The sequence below is a fragment of the Anser brachyrhynchus genome (genome assembly GCF_964034855.1).
Source record: "Anser brachyrhynchus genome assembly, chromosome: Z".
NCBI lineage: Eukaryota > Metazoa > Chordata > Aves > Anseriformes > Anatidae > Anser > Anser brachyrhynchus.
The window spans coordinates 66,141,060-66,153,918 of NC_137697.1; the positions used below are offsets into that span (position 1 = coordinate 66,141,060).

The 12,859-nt window shown below is 35.3% G+C and overlaps 1 protein-coding gene across 21 annotated transcripts in view; it reads left to right on the plus strand.

Moving 5' to 3' along the window:
- LINGO2 (leucine rich repeat and Ig domain containing 2) overlaps nucleotides 1-12,859 on the plus strand; it is a 537,865-nt gene that overhangs the window by 9,867 nt on the left and 515,139 nt on the right. For all 21 annotated transcript variants that reach the window (XR_013943646.1, XR_013943647.1, XR_013943648.1 and 18 more), the window contains exons 2-3: nucleotides 1,043-1,114; nucleotides 1,795-1,915. The gene's annotated coding sequence lies outside the window, so the exon portion shown is untranslated. The remainder of the gene's footprint in view (nucleotides 1-1,042; nucleotides 1,115-1,794; nucleotides 1,916-12,859) is intronic.

Here is a 12,859-nt window from a genome sequence, read left to right on the forward strand (position 1 = left end):
ACATTTTAAACACACTAGAGAGATTTAGAATACCAAGGCTCACCAAAATTTACATTAAGGAGATCTATGCATGACTTCATGTTCTTTTGAAACTCCTGCTCAAGTATTCTGTGTTTATACTTGGAGAAATGACCTGTTACTCATGTCAAAATTTATTTTGATGTACAGTTTCAAGGACTTGTGCAAAAACCTGCCGCCATTTTTGCACAGATTTGACATCTGACATGCTAAATATTATTTCAGTGATTTGTAGTTGTTACATAGATACCTTAAAAGGAAATAAACAGAAATGTGATAGCAGATGAAGATCACGAAATATGTGATAAATAAAAAGTAGTGAAATATCTGCTTTATTCAGTGTGTTTCGAAATGAATTTTTATCCAAGTAAACCAATACATAAGAAAATTTAGGTTGGGTTTTCTAACTGGAGACTTGTGGCATTTCATTTAGAATACCAACAGGGCCATTTTCTGCAACTGTCAGGAAAACAATTTAGGCCTGTGTATGAACTGTTTAGCTTCTCCTTTCTCCTGTAGTTCCATTCCAGTTCAAAATTTATCTGTATATCCCACCTAGGTAACAACACTGATATTACTGACTGCTATTTCTTCTTCTGTTCTATTCTTTAGAGTATTGAAAATATTAACTCTTCTCCTAACACTTTGTAGTTATTGTTGATGAGTAGGTTCTCATGGATCTGCTGCTACCTGTAGCATTTTTCCTTTGAAATACAAACACTGAGCTCTCTTTAAAGTGGTAAGTGCCTGAACTCTGATATAAGTAATTATTCCCCTTACAGCTTGTTACACAACTGTTTTGCCTCAGAAAGTAAGACAAGAATGAAGCTCAGTTATTGATGATATTCATTCTCTTTGCAGCATGTATTAGTGCAAACTTTTATATTTATGGTGGCAATCACTAGATGGCACTGCTCTATGGTCTTTGTAAGTTGTTGTATTTTCCTTTTCTTCAAATACTCATTCTGTTTCGTGTTACGTGACATAGCAAACTGTTAATGGTTTTATGGTATGATTTCTCCAGGTATTGTGGCAAATGGCAGGAGAACTTGACTAATGTGATTTTCGAGGCTGGCTAAATCCCCAAGAACCACAGGTTTGTGTTCAGAAAGGGGTAAAGCTGTTTGGCAGTCTCTGTTTCAGGACTGGTAAACAGGAGGCGTAGAACAAAAAAGCTGCAATAAGAATACTCCCCAAATCCTGTGTTGCTGATTACGTTAAGTGTATTTTCTGCTCCTTGGCAGGAATGTGACCAGGCAATCCTAAATTTACCAGCTGGTAGTTCCAGTTTTTCTAATCTCAGTCGTGAATGCATCTTTCAGCCAAGTGCATAAGGAACAGTAAAGTGCAATGGCACCATTCTGACACCTAAGTGGTGTAAGGATGTATGGTTAAATACTGCACATTAAAATGACTTTTGGGGGAAGACTGCCCTAACAACTCCTCCCCTAGTTCAGACAGTGTGCTGCCAAAAAAACGAAGCAGAAACTGCTCTTGTTCACATGTGGCATCTTTTCAAAACGTGAGGTACCAAGTCCATCACTAAGGTTAAGTATACAATGGTAGTGAAGTTCTGTAGGACTTGGCTAAAGCTTGGAGTCTCGACAGTCCTTGTGTGCTGTCTGTTTTGGTCCCAAGCTGATGATGTTTCGCTGATATTGCACCCTGGCACAGCAGGCTCCAGGCCTGCCTGTCTCCTGCTTTGTTTGAAGAACAATGTAAAAGAGTATGTTTGTCTAATGGCTGCATATAAATGGAACTGCCTTTGATCCCCAGCAAAGCTGTCTCCGGAGCCTCTTCATTTCTTCTGGCTGGAAGCACTGTCAGGCATTCTTCAACCAGAAGCTGACTGTGAATCTCCTAACGTCAAGCTTGCTTTGCTGCGATTCTCTCAAGGGTAGGTGGTTGTACTGTCAGCAAGAGCAGCCAGTAGGCATTTGCCGTTGTTGGATTTTGAATGATTAAGGAGCTAGACACTAGTTTCTGAGTTTGTTTTCTGAAAGTGCTTTTAAAGATGTCTGGCTAAATTCTATATGGCTCAGATTCTACTCCTTGGAATTAAAGTGGTGGTTGAAACTGTGCATGTTTTTTGGATTTATTGCAGAAAAAGGATTTACCAATCTGACTTATGGTGAAAATTAAATTTCACTCCCATCCATTCCTGCTGTGTAGTATAAAGGTTGGGTAGTTTTAAATTAAAGCCTTTATTCCAGCAAGGCAATTATAAGTGCTTATTGTAGTACTGGATTTAGTGGCTGTTCTTTGAGTTCTCTAAAGCTTGTTGTTATCAGTTTATTTTTCTTTCTTGCCCTTAAGATGCAATCACAAAAATACAACACTATTTAGCCTAGTACTTTCAGAAAATTTTTTTTGAAAGTTGGAACTATAAATGCATTGGGAAAAAAAAAATAAAGATCTTGCATGCATTGGTTTTCAACGTGATATTTGTGTTTTATAATGAAACTGGAATGAAGTGGTTGTTCTTAAATTGCTTTTGAGCATGAAACAATATATTTCATTATGTATTTATCTAATTTGGTTATTATTGTGAAATTATCATCTGAAAGAATCTCCAAATATGATTTTGGTAGTAATAATTTGCCCTACAGACAGCTAGCTGAAAATGATTTTTTCAGAAGATATTCATGAAAAATTGTGGAAGTTCTTGGGGGATTGCTAAAGAAATCACAAAATCTAATTGATTTCATAATCCATCATTTTTGATGTGAGGTTCTGGAGGCCTGAGTGTGGTGTTGGCATGGTAATGACCTGTTCAAAAGGATGTCAGTTTACATATGCTTTTAATGAGCAGTTCCAGGTTAAAGTAAAGTGCAAGATGAGGAAGCAGTGGCGCTAGCTTCAGACTGAAAGGATTTAGGTTGAAAAATTATTTGAATAATTGAGACCATTGCTCACATCTTCATGCAGCAACCAAATGGTTGACACAGATGCATCAGGACAGGAACTTTTTATCACCTGGTGTTTTTGCTAACAGTAAACTCATGTCTGATTTCTGAGTGGTGTTGGAGCTGTTTTGTTTAAAGCATTACACTTGTAGACTGTGCATATATTATAGTGAGGAAGCCAGTTGTTCACCAGCTCGTGAGACAGCAGCTTTGTTACAAGTGTGTCTCACCAGTGCTTGGAATCCAAAGCTCATTCTGTATTCATTTCTGGATATAGTTCACCGAATTGGTGAATATCTTAAGAGAGACTGAATGAACTGTGACCAAATTATCCAAGAAACTGTCATATAGACTGCACTGTAACAACAAAAAGACTTAAAATGAGTCATTTTCTTTTAGTGCTGGGAAAGTTATTTTACTAACACAGGAAAACATTGTTATGCCTAAGGCTGTTCTGTCTCTACTTGACTCAAGAGTCAAACTAAGGCTCCTTCCCTGAGTTCCCTTATTGCCTTGCTATCAGTTGTAGTTGTCAAAGAACAGGCATACATTTTATACTGCGCTGTGGCAGGAGAATGAGTCTGCTTTCAGTTCCTTGTAGAAAAGTTCTTTAAGTTCTTTAAGCTGAGAAACTGTTTTTAGTAAATAAAACACGAGATTGTTTTAAAAAATAAAAACAAAAATTTAAAAGCTCAAAACAATTGTTGTACAAATTACCACTTCATTTGCTGTTTGATGAAGTAGTGATTTGATTATTTTGAGAAAAACATTTGTTAGTGTTTTATTTAAAAGGTCTTAAAGGGTTGTGGGAATTCTCAGTTATTTCCTAATTAGTACTTCAGAACAACTGAAAGCTGGTCACTTTTTTCATGATCGATATTTGAATCTAAAAGTGAAAAATAAAAAGTCACTAAGTCAGTTCAGAATATACACATGGGTATGAAACACCTTGCAGTGAAATTAGGGTTACGGTCACAGTAGTAATTTAGGGCCATTCTTTGTATGACAGTAGAATATATACATATATGTAGAGGTTATCAATTTCAGTCATGAGTATCATATATATAGAACACCTCTTTTATATGTAAACTAAAAATATTTTTCAGTATTGTATGAACAGTGCTTATGACTAAATTTTTTTCAAATGCATTGTGCAAATCTTCAAAGCTGCTATGGCTGCTACTGCATTATAGAATATGTATTCACATGCAGTAGAAATTCCTGCAGCTTTGTTAACTAAGATAAACAAATATTTTTTAATAGTGAACCATATAAAAATGGAAAATAGTTTGATACAACACTGGAAGAACACTTGTGGGTATCGTAGAGTCACCTGATGACTCCTCCAATACCCTAAATTTAGTAGACATTGCACAATAAACTGGAATTTCAAACTTGATAAATGAATGTCTAATGTGTGACATAAATTACTCCGTTACATTTAATGTGTAACACCTTCATTAAGGTGTACTTTATATATGTATCAAAGGCCTAACTGAATTCTCTCAAATGAGTAGGCTGAACTGTAATGATAAGCATAATGTTACTGTGTTACACTATTTTTTTGTTGTTATATAATGTACTCAACTCTTTGAGTACATTTGAGTGTACTGTACTCAGCTCATCTCCACAGATGCATTGTTACAGCCGAATCTCAGATATTTGGTAAAAGTCTTGGTGGTGAACTTCATAGGAGGATTTATTTGCAGCACCGTTTCCTGGAAAGGCCTGTGCCAGAGTATGCACAATCTTTTGTTGACTTTTCAGAGTATTTTTGTGGTAGGAGGAAACCATACAATTCCATGACAGACCCTTTGAAAGATGGTGGTTTCAGAGATGCCAAATGGTGTAGAATTAGGAACCAAAATATTCTTTCTAAGGATATTTTAGGAAAAGGAGACCCTCACAAAGGAGCAGGCAGATTTCCACAGATATTTAGTCTGTGGGTCTTTTTCTCTGAATTAACGTGTACAAACAAACCATAGAATAGTAGGTATGTAAAGTCAGCACTTACAGATTGTCTCACAAGGAAAACAATTAAATGGGGCTTGAAGAAGAGTGTTTCTTCTTTCTGAAATGAAAGTTAGACCACTTAATCTTAAGTAATAGAGAATAATCCAGCCCTTCTTTAAGCACTATTCTCTTGAATATGGTACAGCAGAAGTTAGAGTTTTCAGCAGACACATCTGTGCATATTCATACAGAACATTCTCTTATTTTTGTTAAGAAATACAGCATTTCTTGGAGAAGTTTCGTTTTAATTTTAGGAACATGAAGAATTTTTTTGGACTTGCTTCTGTCATAACAGATTCCTTACAGCTTCTGTCACCATAGAAGAAAAATGGAAACACAAATTTTTATTGAAGCGTAGCTATAGCAATGGATCTCTTTTACTTTTTTGCTTTTCAGCAGTTACCCTCACAAGGACATCAGGTTGAAAAAAATTGCAGGTTTCCTGAACAGGCACAATAAAAACAATTCCACAAACCACTCCTAGCTGAGAGTGGTTTACCTCAGTTCTAATGATTCTGATGGAAATCAGAAATCTCTAATAATTGCCGAAGGAAGTTCCTGGAAGGTGTATCAGAATGCTGAATATGTACCTAAACAGAGTTATAAATATACAGTACTGCATTTTATAAGCAAGTGTTGAATTCACCCTTTTTATTATTTTTCATTTTTACTCCATTTGACTCAGGTTTATCCATTGTATTAAGAGCATTCTGGCTTTGATTAAACATGAGAGCTGATTCATATTATCACCGGAAAAATACTTAACATCAGAAAATGTTTAATCATGGAGTAATGGGGTTTTACTTGCTTTTCAGCTCTTCCCCAAACTTTAAGTCATAGGTCATGGATTAACTTTTGTTCTTTGTCTTTTGTTTACATTTTAGCCCCATTCCATGATACTTTTAGGCTTCAGAATACTCCTTATCATTCTAATGTTTCCCAAACTGTGTTACGATTGCAAGCTTTTCTTCAGCTTATCACTTTTTTGTTGTTTTCAAGAGGAATGCAGGTCTTCATACAAGAACTATTAAGGAAAAATACCGTTCTGTAAGTGAATCTTTTTGCTAATAAGCACAGTAAATGTGTCTGTCCAGCATCTTTTTTCAAAGGATTTTTTTTACCAAGGTGTTCTTTGAAATGCTTCCATTTTTATTTTCCAACAAAGTTTCTGAACAGCAGGATTAAATCTTGCTGTTACCACAAAAAGTGGATTCCAAAAGACTTGTCTCTCCATTCCATAGATCTCTGCAAGGAAAACTGTTTTGAAAACTGTCATGACAGTCGAATTATATTCTTCCTTCAGTAAAATTTCTGATTCAATATGAAGTATGCCAGCTGGTGAAAATGACTGATTTATTGTTTTTTCTGCCCAGGGAAGCTAACTGTGTTACAGGTAAAAATAAATAAATAAACAAAGTAGGACTGGATTCTCATTTGATTGTAAATGATTCATCTTTGTTTAGATCCATTGCTCTTAGTGATGCTGATGTGATCTCTGTGAGCCAAAAAAATGACTTACAAGTATAAAACTTCATGTAATATTATGAGCATTTAATCACTTTTTTTGGTTCTGTCAGGATGTCTTAACAACTAATAAAGAAAACCAAGTAGGATATAAGAACTCTGTATTGTATGGCTAAAAGTAGATTTCAAATCACTTTTCAGTGTTAATTCTAAGGAATCTTTGGACTAATTATGCAGAAATGAGTTTCCTTAAAACATTATATACCAATTATTTTATTTTTTGTTTGAACAAAATTTCTCTGGGAAATATAAATCTCAGGGGAAGAAAATTTATTTGCCCCGAACATGGTTTGGGCTGTATTCAGTTGATAGTTTTGACTCTGTGTCTCACATAGCCAAGCATTTTGTTTCAATCTTGTTTAAATAAAACATCTTTTTGCTTCAGAAAGGTATTTTCCAACCGTATTTGTGTCATTTGCCTTTTGAAGTATGAAAAAAAAAAAAAGCATACCACAGTAAACAGATACAAATTTGCTCAAGAGATTTTTAGAAAGGATGGTCATCAGGAGTTAAGGTTTGTCATGAAATCATTTGAAGTTTAGGTCATGCCGTAATTGTAATGGTCCATATGATCAGGAGTTTGTGCTGGAAATAAAAAGAAGAAAGGGGGAAAAAGGAGAAGGAGGGGAGCGGAGGGAGGGGGTGATAGTGGTAGTTTCAGAAGGACATGCGGGTGAAGGGATAAGTGTTTATCTCTGTCTTTGCCATTAAGGCACCATCTCTGGGAAACCAGTGGATTACTTAAAAGTTTTAAGAGATGCTCGGTAATGGTGTTGTCATTGTATTTTGAGTATTGAGGGAGAAGTGTGTCTGCCAGGTAAGTGCAGTTGAAATCAATGAATGTGTGAAAAGCCAAGGAAATGTGGAAATATTTAGACGAATTAGTCTACTCAGGTTGCAAAACAAAGATTATTGGTGACACTGTCTGCCGACCATTTTGCTCCTAAGATTTTTCTCTGCTCAGAGCATATTAATTGCATGATGCAACATCCTGCTGTCACATTGATGTATGTTTGAAGGTAAATTTCTGTGGGTTTTTTTTGTTTGTTTGTTTTTTTCTTGTGGCATAGCCTGAATAATGTTATAAATAGGTTACTCCCAACAGTGTTTCTGTTCCTGTTATCTTCCTTGCCACTGTTCATCTGTAGTCAGTGCTCCCATTAGCTTTACTGTTCTCTCTGCTTCTGATTTTTACTGCATAGTTAGGTAAAGTACCAGCCACAAAGACTATTGGCACTTCCGTGCAAAGGTTTCTAAGTCACAAATCAGGAGTCTGAGTTACATGATAGGCAGATAAACACCTGGTTTATAGATATTTAGATCTTAAGGACTGACATAAAACATCCCAAGAGGGGACTATGTAAACCCCATTCTCAGAGCAGAGACGTATTGCTGCCAGAACTTTGACTGTTCAAAGTTGAAGCTAAGAATAGTGTTTTATTTTGACATAGCGTTACTGTATTAGATACAGTAGAGAGATGTTTGACCAGTAATCTGTTTCTTATTGAAAAAAAGGGGCCAAAAATGTTTGCCCATTTTTAAGATGAAGCTTTTTAAGTGCCGTTGTTTGTGTAACTTTGATTCTTGAAACTTCAAACTTGCCACTCTACACAGTACCTGCCTCCCTGTCCTTGTTCTTTCATTTGTGTATTGTGCAGTTGCAGAAATCAAATATGCTGCTGCAGAGACTGGAAAAGAAACTAATACTAAGATTCTACCAAATATCTTAGAAGAAGTTTTTCCTGAGAGATTTAGTATCAGTCCCAGAACATTTCAAAGACTTTACCTGGCTAAATCTTAGACATTCACATATGTAGCAAGCATCATCTTCCCTAGAGATACAATGCTACTTCCTGCAATTAAAAAAAAAAAAAAAAAGTATTCTTCAAAATAGAAAAAAATTAGAGGAGAAAGTTGAGAAGTAAGATATAAATGCACTCTGATCCGTTTCATCCTGGATGAATTGAGCCAGTATGAAGTAATCATTATTGCCATTCACTTCCCTTGTAAACAGTCCTCAGGGCATGGTTTTCTGTTCAATCCAAGTTGACTGAATTTAATCTGAACTAAGGTCTCTTATTTAGTGACAACTACATTCTCAGTTTTCCAGAAGTCTTTAGTACATAGGTAGCAGCAGCAAGGATCTGATCCAAATGAAAAAGATATGCATTTTTTTAACCAATTTGTTGTTAGGTCTTGTACATTTGAGCATTTTTATGGGTAGCATAAAAAAAATTGTATTGACTTAAACCAATGTCAAAACTGGGACCAAAGTATCACCTGGGAGCCATGGAACCGCTGCACAAAGATTTAGGACTCAGAACTGAGATTTGCTGATGGTGTCCTGTGTGCCTAGAGCTACATGCTTTTCCTTTGTAAAGGTTGTGTGATAGCATTTTCTTTTTTCTACATTGACTCTTTTTACTGCCCAGAATTTAAGCCTTCTGAGGCCGGGAGTGACATCGACCGTATTTCTTTACTCCATTACCTGGTATAGACAACAACCTTATTGAAACAGCTCAAGTGTTCTGTGGGGCTAATGGATACGAAGGTAGTACTATATTTTCAACACAAAAACACCTCTGAGCCGGTCAGTCTTACATTAACTGTTTGTCCTGTGGTAACAATTGTTCTCCACCTTTTGGTGACACCAGTTCATTCTGCTAGAGCAGGACATGCCATGTCCTGTACATTAGATAACTTGAGTACTGTACCTTTATAAGGTCACTTCCTAAGGAGCATTGCCTTAATCAGTAGATGTTCTTGGAATATAATGAATAATAGGTCAAATCAATTAATCTAATAAGGATATATTTAGTAATTTTTTAAAAGCTTGTACGAAGCAAATTTTTATGTCATGGTTGCCCTTCCAGAAGGTTTTGCTATAGTCGAGTGGAAAAACAAGCAAACAAACAAAAAACATAGTAACTTTAAGATATTTAAAATACTCCTCACCATTAGAGCTTTGATGACTGCAGGTCAAAATTACCAAATCTGGAGATGCAGCGGTAGTTTGGAATGTTTTTAATGTTTTTCTATGGTCTGGCATGGAGCAGTCAGCCTTGGAAAGTCTAATAGATTTAATGGACAATATGAAAGTTAGAAAGGGGGAAAAGAAGTGAATTTCAGTTTAAACTTTTTCTGAAGATTTCAACTAGATGGTTTAAATGGAAATCCCAAAGCCATGATGAATGAACATAACCTGAATGCCTTTTCCACATGACTAAAACAAACAAACAAAAAGCACCGCAAAAGCAGAGTGTGGCCTTAGAAGAAAAATGTAAAGAAGGAAAGAATTTTTGAGTCTAACAGATATGCTTATGTATGGAATTCTTCTTGAGATTTAAGAATAAATAGTCTTTGATATCACTACATTGTTGTCTATATACATACAAAATGAGGAAGTAATAAGTTAAGGTGATATACTGTGCTGTGTTACACCTGAAATATAGTGACACATCTTTGTTTCAGAATAATTAAGAACAGTATCACTGGAAAATAGACAGTCATTCACTTTTGCAATTTAAATTGCTAAGGTAGTTGTGTAATTCATGTTGAGGATATGATGTTGACGGCCAGATTCTCAAATGTGATGTCTAGTAATGTGAGTGCTGTGGAAGAGGGAGGTACTGTGTTTTTTTTTAACACTTGTAGCAAAAATTCTTTATTGCTTCTTTCCTTAAGAAATGAACATCAAAACAAATTAAAATCTTTAAATCCTTGTTTGCATGGAGACTCAACAAGGAAGTTCTATTGCTTTTTCTTTCTAGACCTGGGTTTCTTTAGACTGAGTGAGAAAGAATGCTCCCTGAGACAATGTCCACTGCTTTGGTTTTGGATTCAGTTGAACCGTCCAATAATGCTGTAAAACAGAGTGTTCTGTGTTATGACATATTTAGAGATCTGGTTTCATTCCAGGTGAAATCAGATTTCTTCAGCTTGATATTTTCCAGACGAAATCTAAAAATGAACCAATAGCAGTTGGTCCAAAATATTTTGTGTTTGGTTTCCATTTCATTGTCTTGTTTTCATGTGTGCCATTATAATACAGCATAATACAAACAGAATTTGAAAGGAGAAGTCACTTGGAAGCAGCACACTTTTGACATTGTTAGACCATATTTTGTTTTTCATCTCCAAAATGAACCTCCATATAAAAACAACTGAGTTTTGTGAAAAGTTATGTTCTAAAATGTATCTTGTGATGGAATATAGTTCTAGCACAAATGTTTGCTCTATTTTCTGCATCACATCTATCACTAATTAAAAACATGATTGATAAAAGAATCGGGGCAGGGAGAAGAATTGCTGAAAACCAATATAATAATAAATGGGGAGAAAGAAAAAAAATCACTAAGCAACAAAAATACACCGTCATGTACCTCATTACCTACTGCACAAATGAGACTTCAGTGAGCAGCTGTCTGAAAGCTCAGTGTTCATGTACTGTAATTTGTGCTAGGAGATTCTGGACTTCCTTAGAAATGTGCTGTTGAAATTATACCAGCTCAAAGTGATGCTTTTTGAGCACTCTTTATTCATAAAGTATTTACTTTAGTTTCCTTTTTTTTTTTTTTGTCAAGTAGTATCTCTGTGTGTATGCTCTTCCTTAAAGAATGCTAATTTGCTCTCTTTGTATTGAAGAATTTTAGATTGCCATAATAATACTCCTTTGTTTAGGTGGGAAATAAAGTTACTACTTTCAAACAGTTTATTTAGCTAGTTGTGAATTGTTTATGTAAGCAGGTTTGGGATTCAGGTGGTACAAGTAAGAATAGCTTCTGTGAATTCTTTGGAGAGTTGAAGATTCCAACAACTCAAAAATTTCTTCTATTTTTCTATCACTATCAATTCTTTTTCTAGCCTTTTCCTCCTGTATCAAGAGGAGAGCCCTAAACTGCTGATGTTGATGTTTGGTTTGATATATGCCATTTGCTGCATTTGAGAGGCAGGCTATACTAACCATGCTGAGAAGCCTTAGCAATGACATATGCAGAGTTTACTTAGCACCTGGGCAACTGTTCAGAAGAAATTCACAGTGAAAATCAGTGCCCTATCCGTTTTGATAGAGAAGAGTCAGAACTTTGTTATTAACAGTTATTTTTTAAGGATAATGAATTTACACAGTCAGGTAGCTCTTCAGATGCCTGTTTAAAGATAGGAAATTAGGTCTGTGCAGTACATTGTGAAAGTGAATTCTTACGAGTATATCTGTCCATGGGTTACTGAATCTCATGTGGATGATCTGAGTCACTTGAAAGCAAGTAAGTCAGTTATATATATACTCATGACTGCACACACTGATTTTGTGGGATAAATCTTGAAGTGGAGATGTGTAGGTCTTTTTCATGAAAAGATAACTTACTGTTTTTCATGTTTCTTCAGCTAAACATGGTTCATGATACATGGGGAAAATACACAGCTCAGATAGCTGATAAAGAACATCTTACAATGGACATTTCCTCCTTTGTCATATTAAATCCACAACTGTGAACATGATAATAATGGTGAATGGAATATATTATTTCAGCTACTACAATAAGTTCTGAAATTAATTTAGAAGACCAAGAAACATTTCTGTTGGTGTGGGCATACATTTGAGATGAAATAAGGATTCAACTTACTCTGTTAGTTAAACGAATAGAGTGAAAATGTCAAGCAAATTAAGGTACAAGGTCTGAAGACATCTAGTTCTCCTTCAAATTAATTTTGCATGAATTTCTTAGAAATCTTACCCAAAATGTCATTGAGTGGGATATACATGAAAGAGTTATTAGAGAAAGTTTTTTATTAACTTCTATACTGTTTCGTTCATGCTTGAATTTTAAATGAGATTAAACTTGGGGTATATGTGCATACTATGCAGCTCTGTTTTCTGCTTGGTATGTGGTTTTCTGTAAGGTATCTAATGTGTTTAATCACATTGTTCTATGATTAAAAGTAGTTTTAATAGAATTGTGAAATTTTATACATATATATATATGTAACTTTATTCACTTTCTGAGTTGTGTTGCTTTAATTTCTTTAGCATTGAAATATTTTGGATTGTCAGTTAGGAATAGTTGCCTTAAAAATAGCAAGAACACAAAATTCTGAAGTTTGCTGTATTTCTTCCTGGTGTTAGTTTTCCTCTGGTAGTAGACTATCAACTCCATGTCCTTACCCATTGTTGAAACTGTCCACTCATTTTCAGGCAGAGCCTTTTCAGAAACATACTGAGGCACTTATTGCTCTACCTGACTCTGCCTACTCATCTGATAACAATACAGGGGGTGACATTTTGAAATGTTACACATTCATTGTTTGGAGTGATGTTGTTGCTGGTGTTACTGAATACAGTTCCAAGAATTTTCCCATCAGATTGTAGCTACAATAGATGATTTTTTTATCTACCTTTA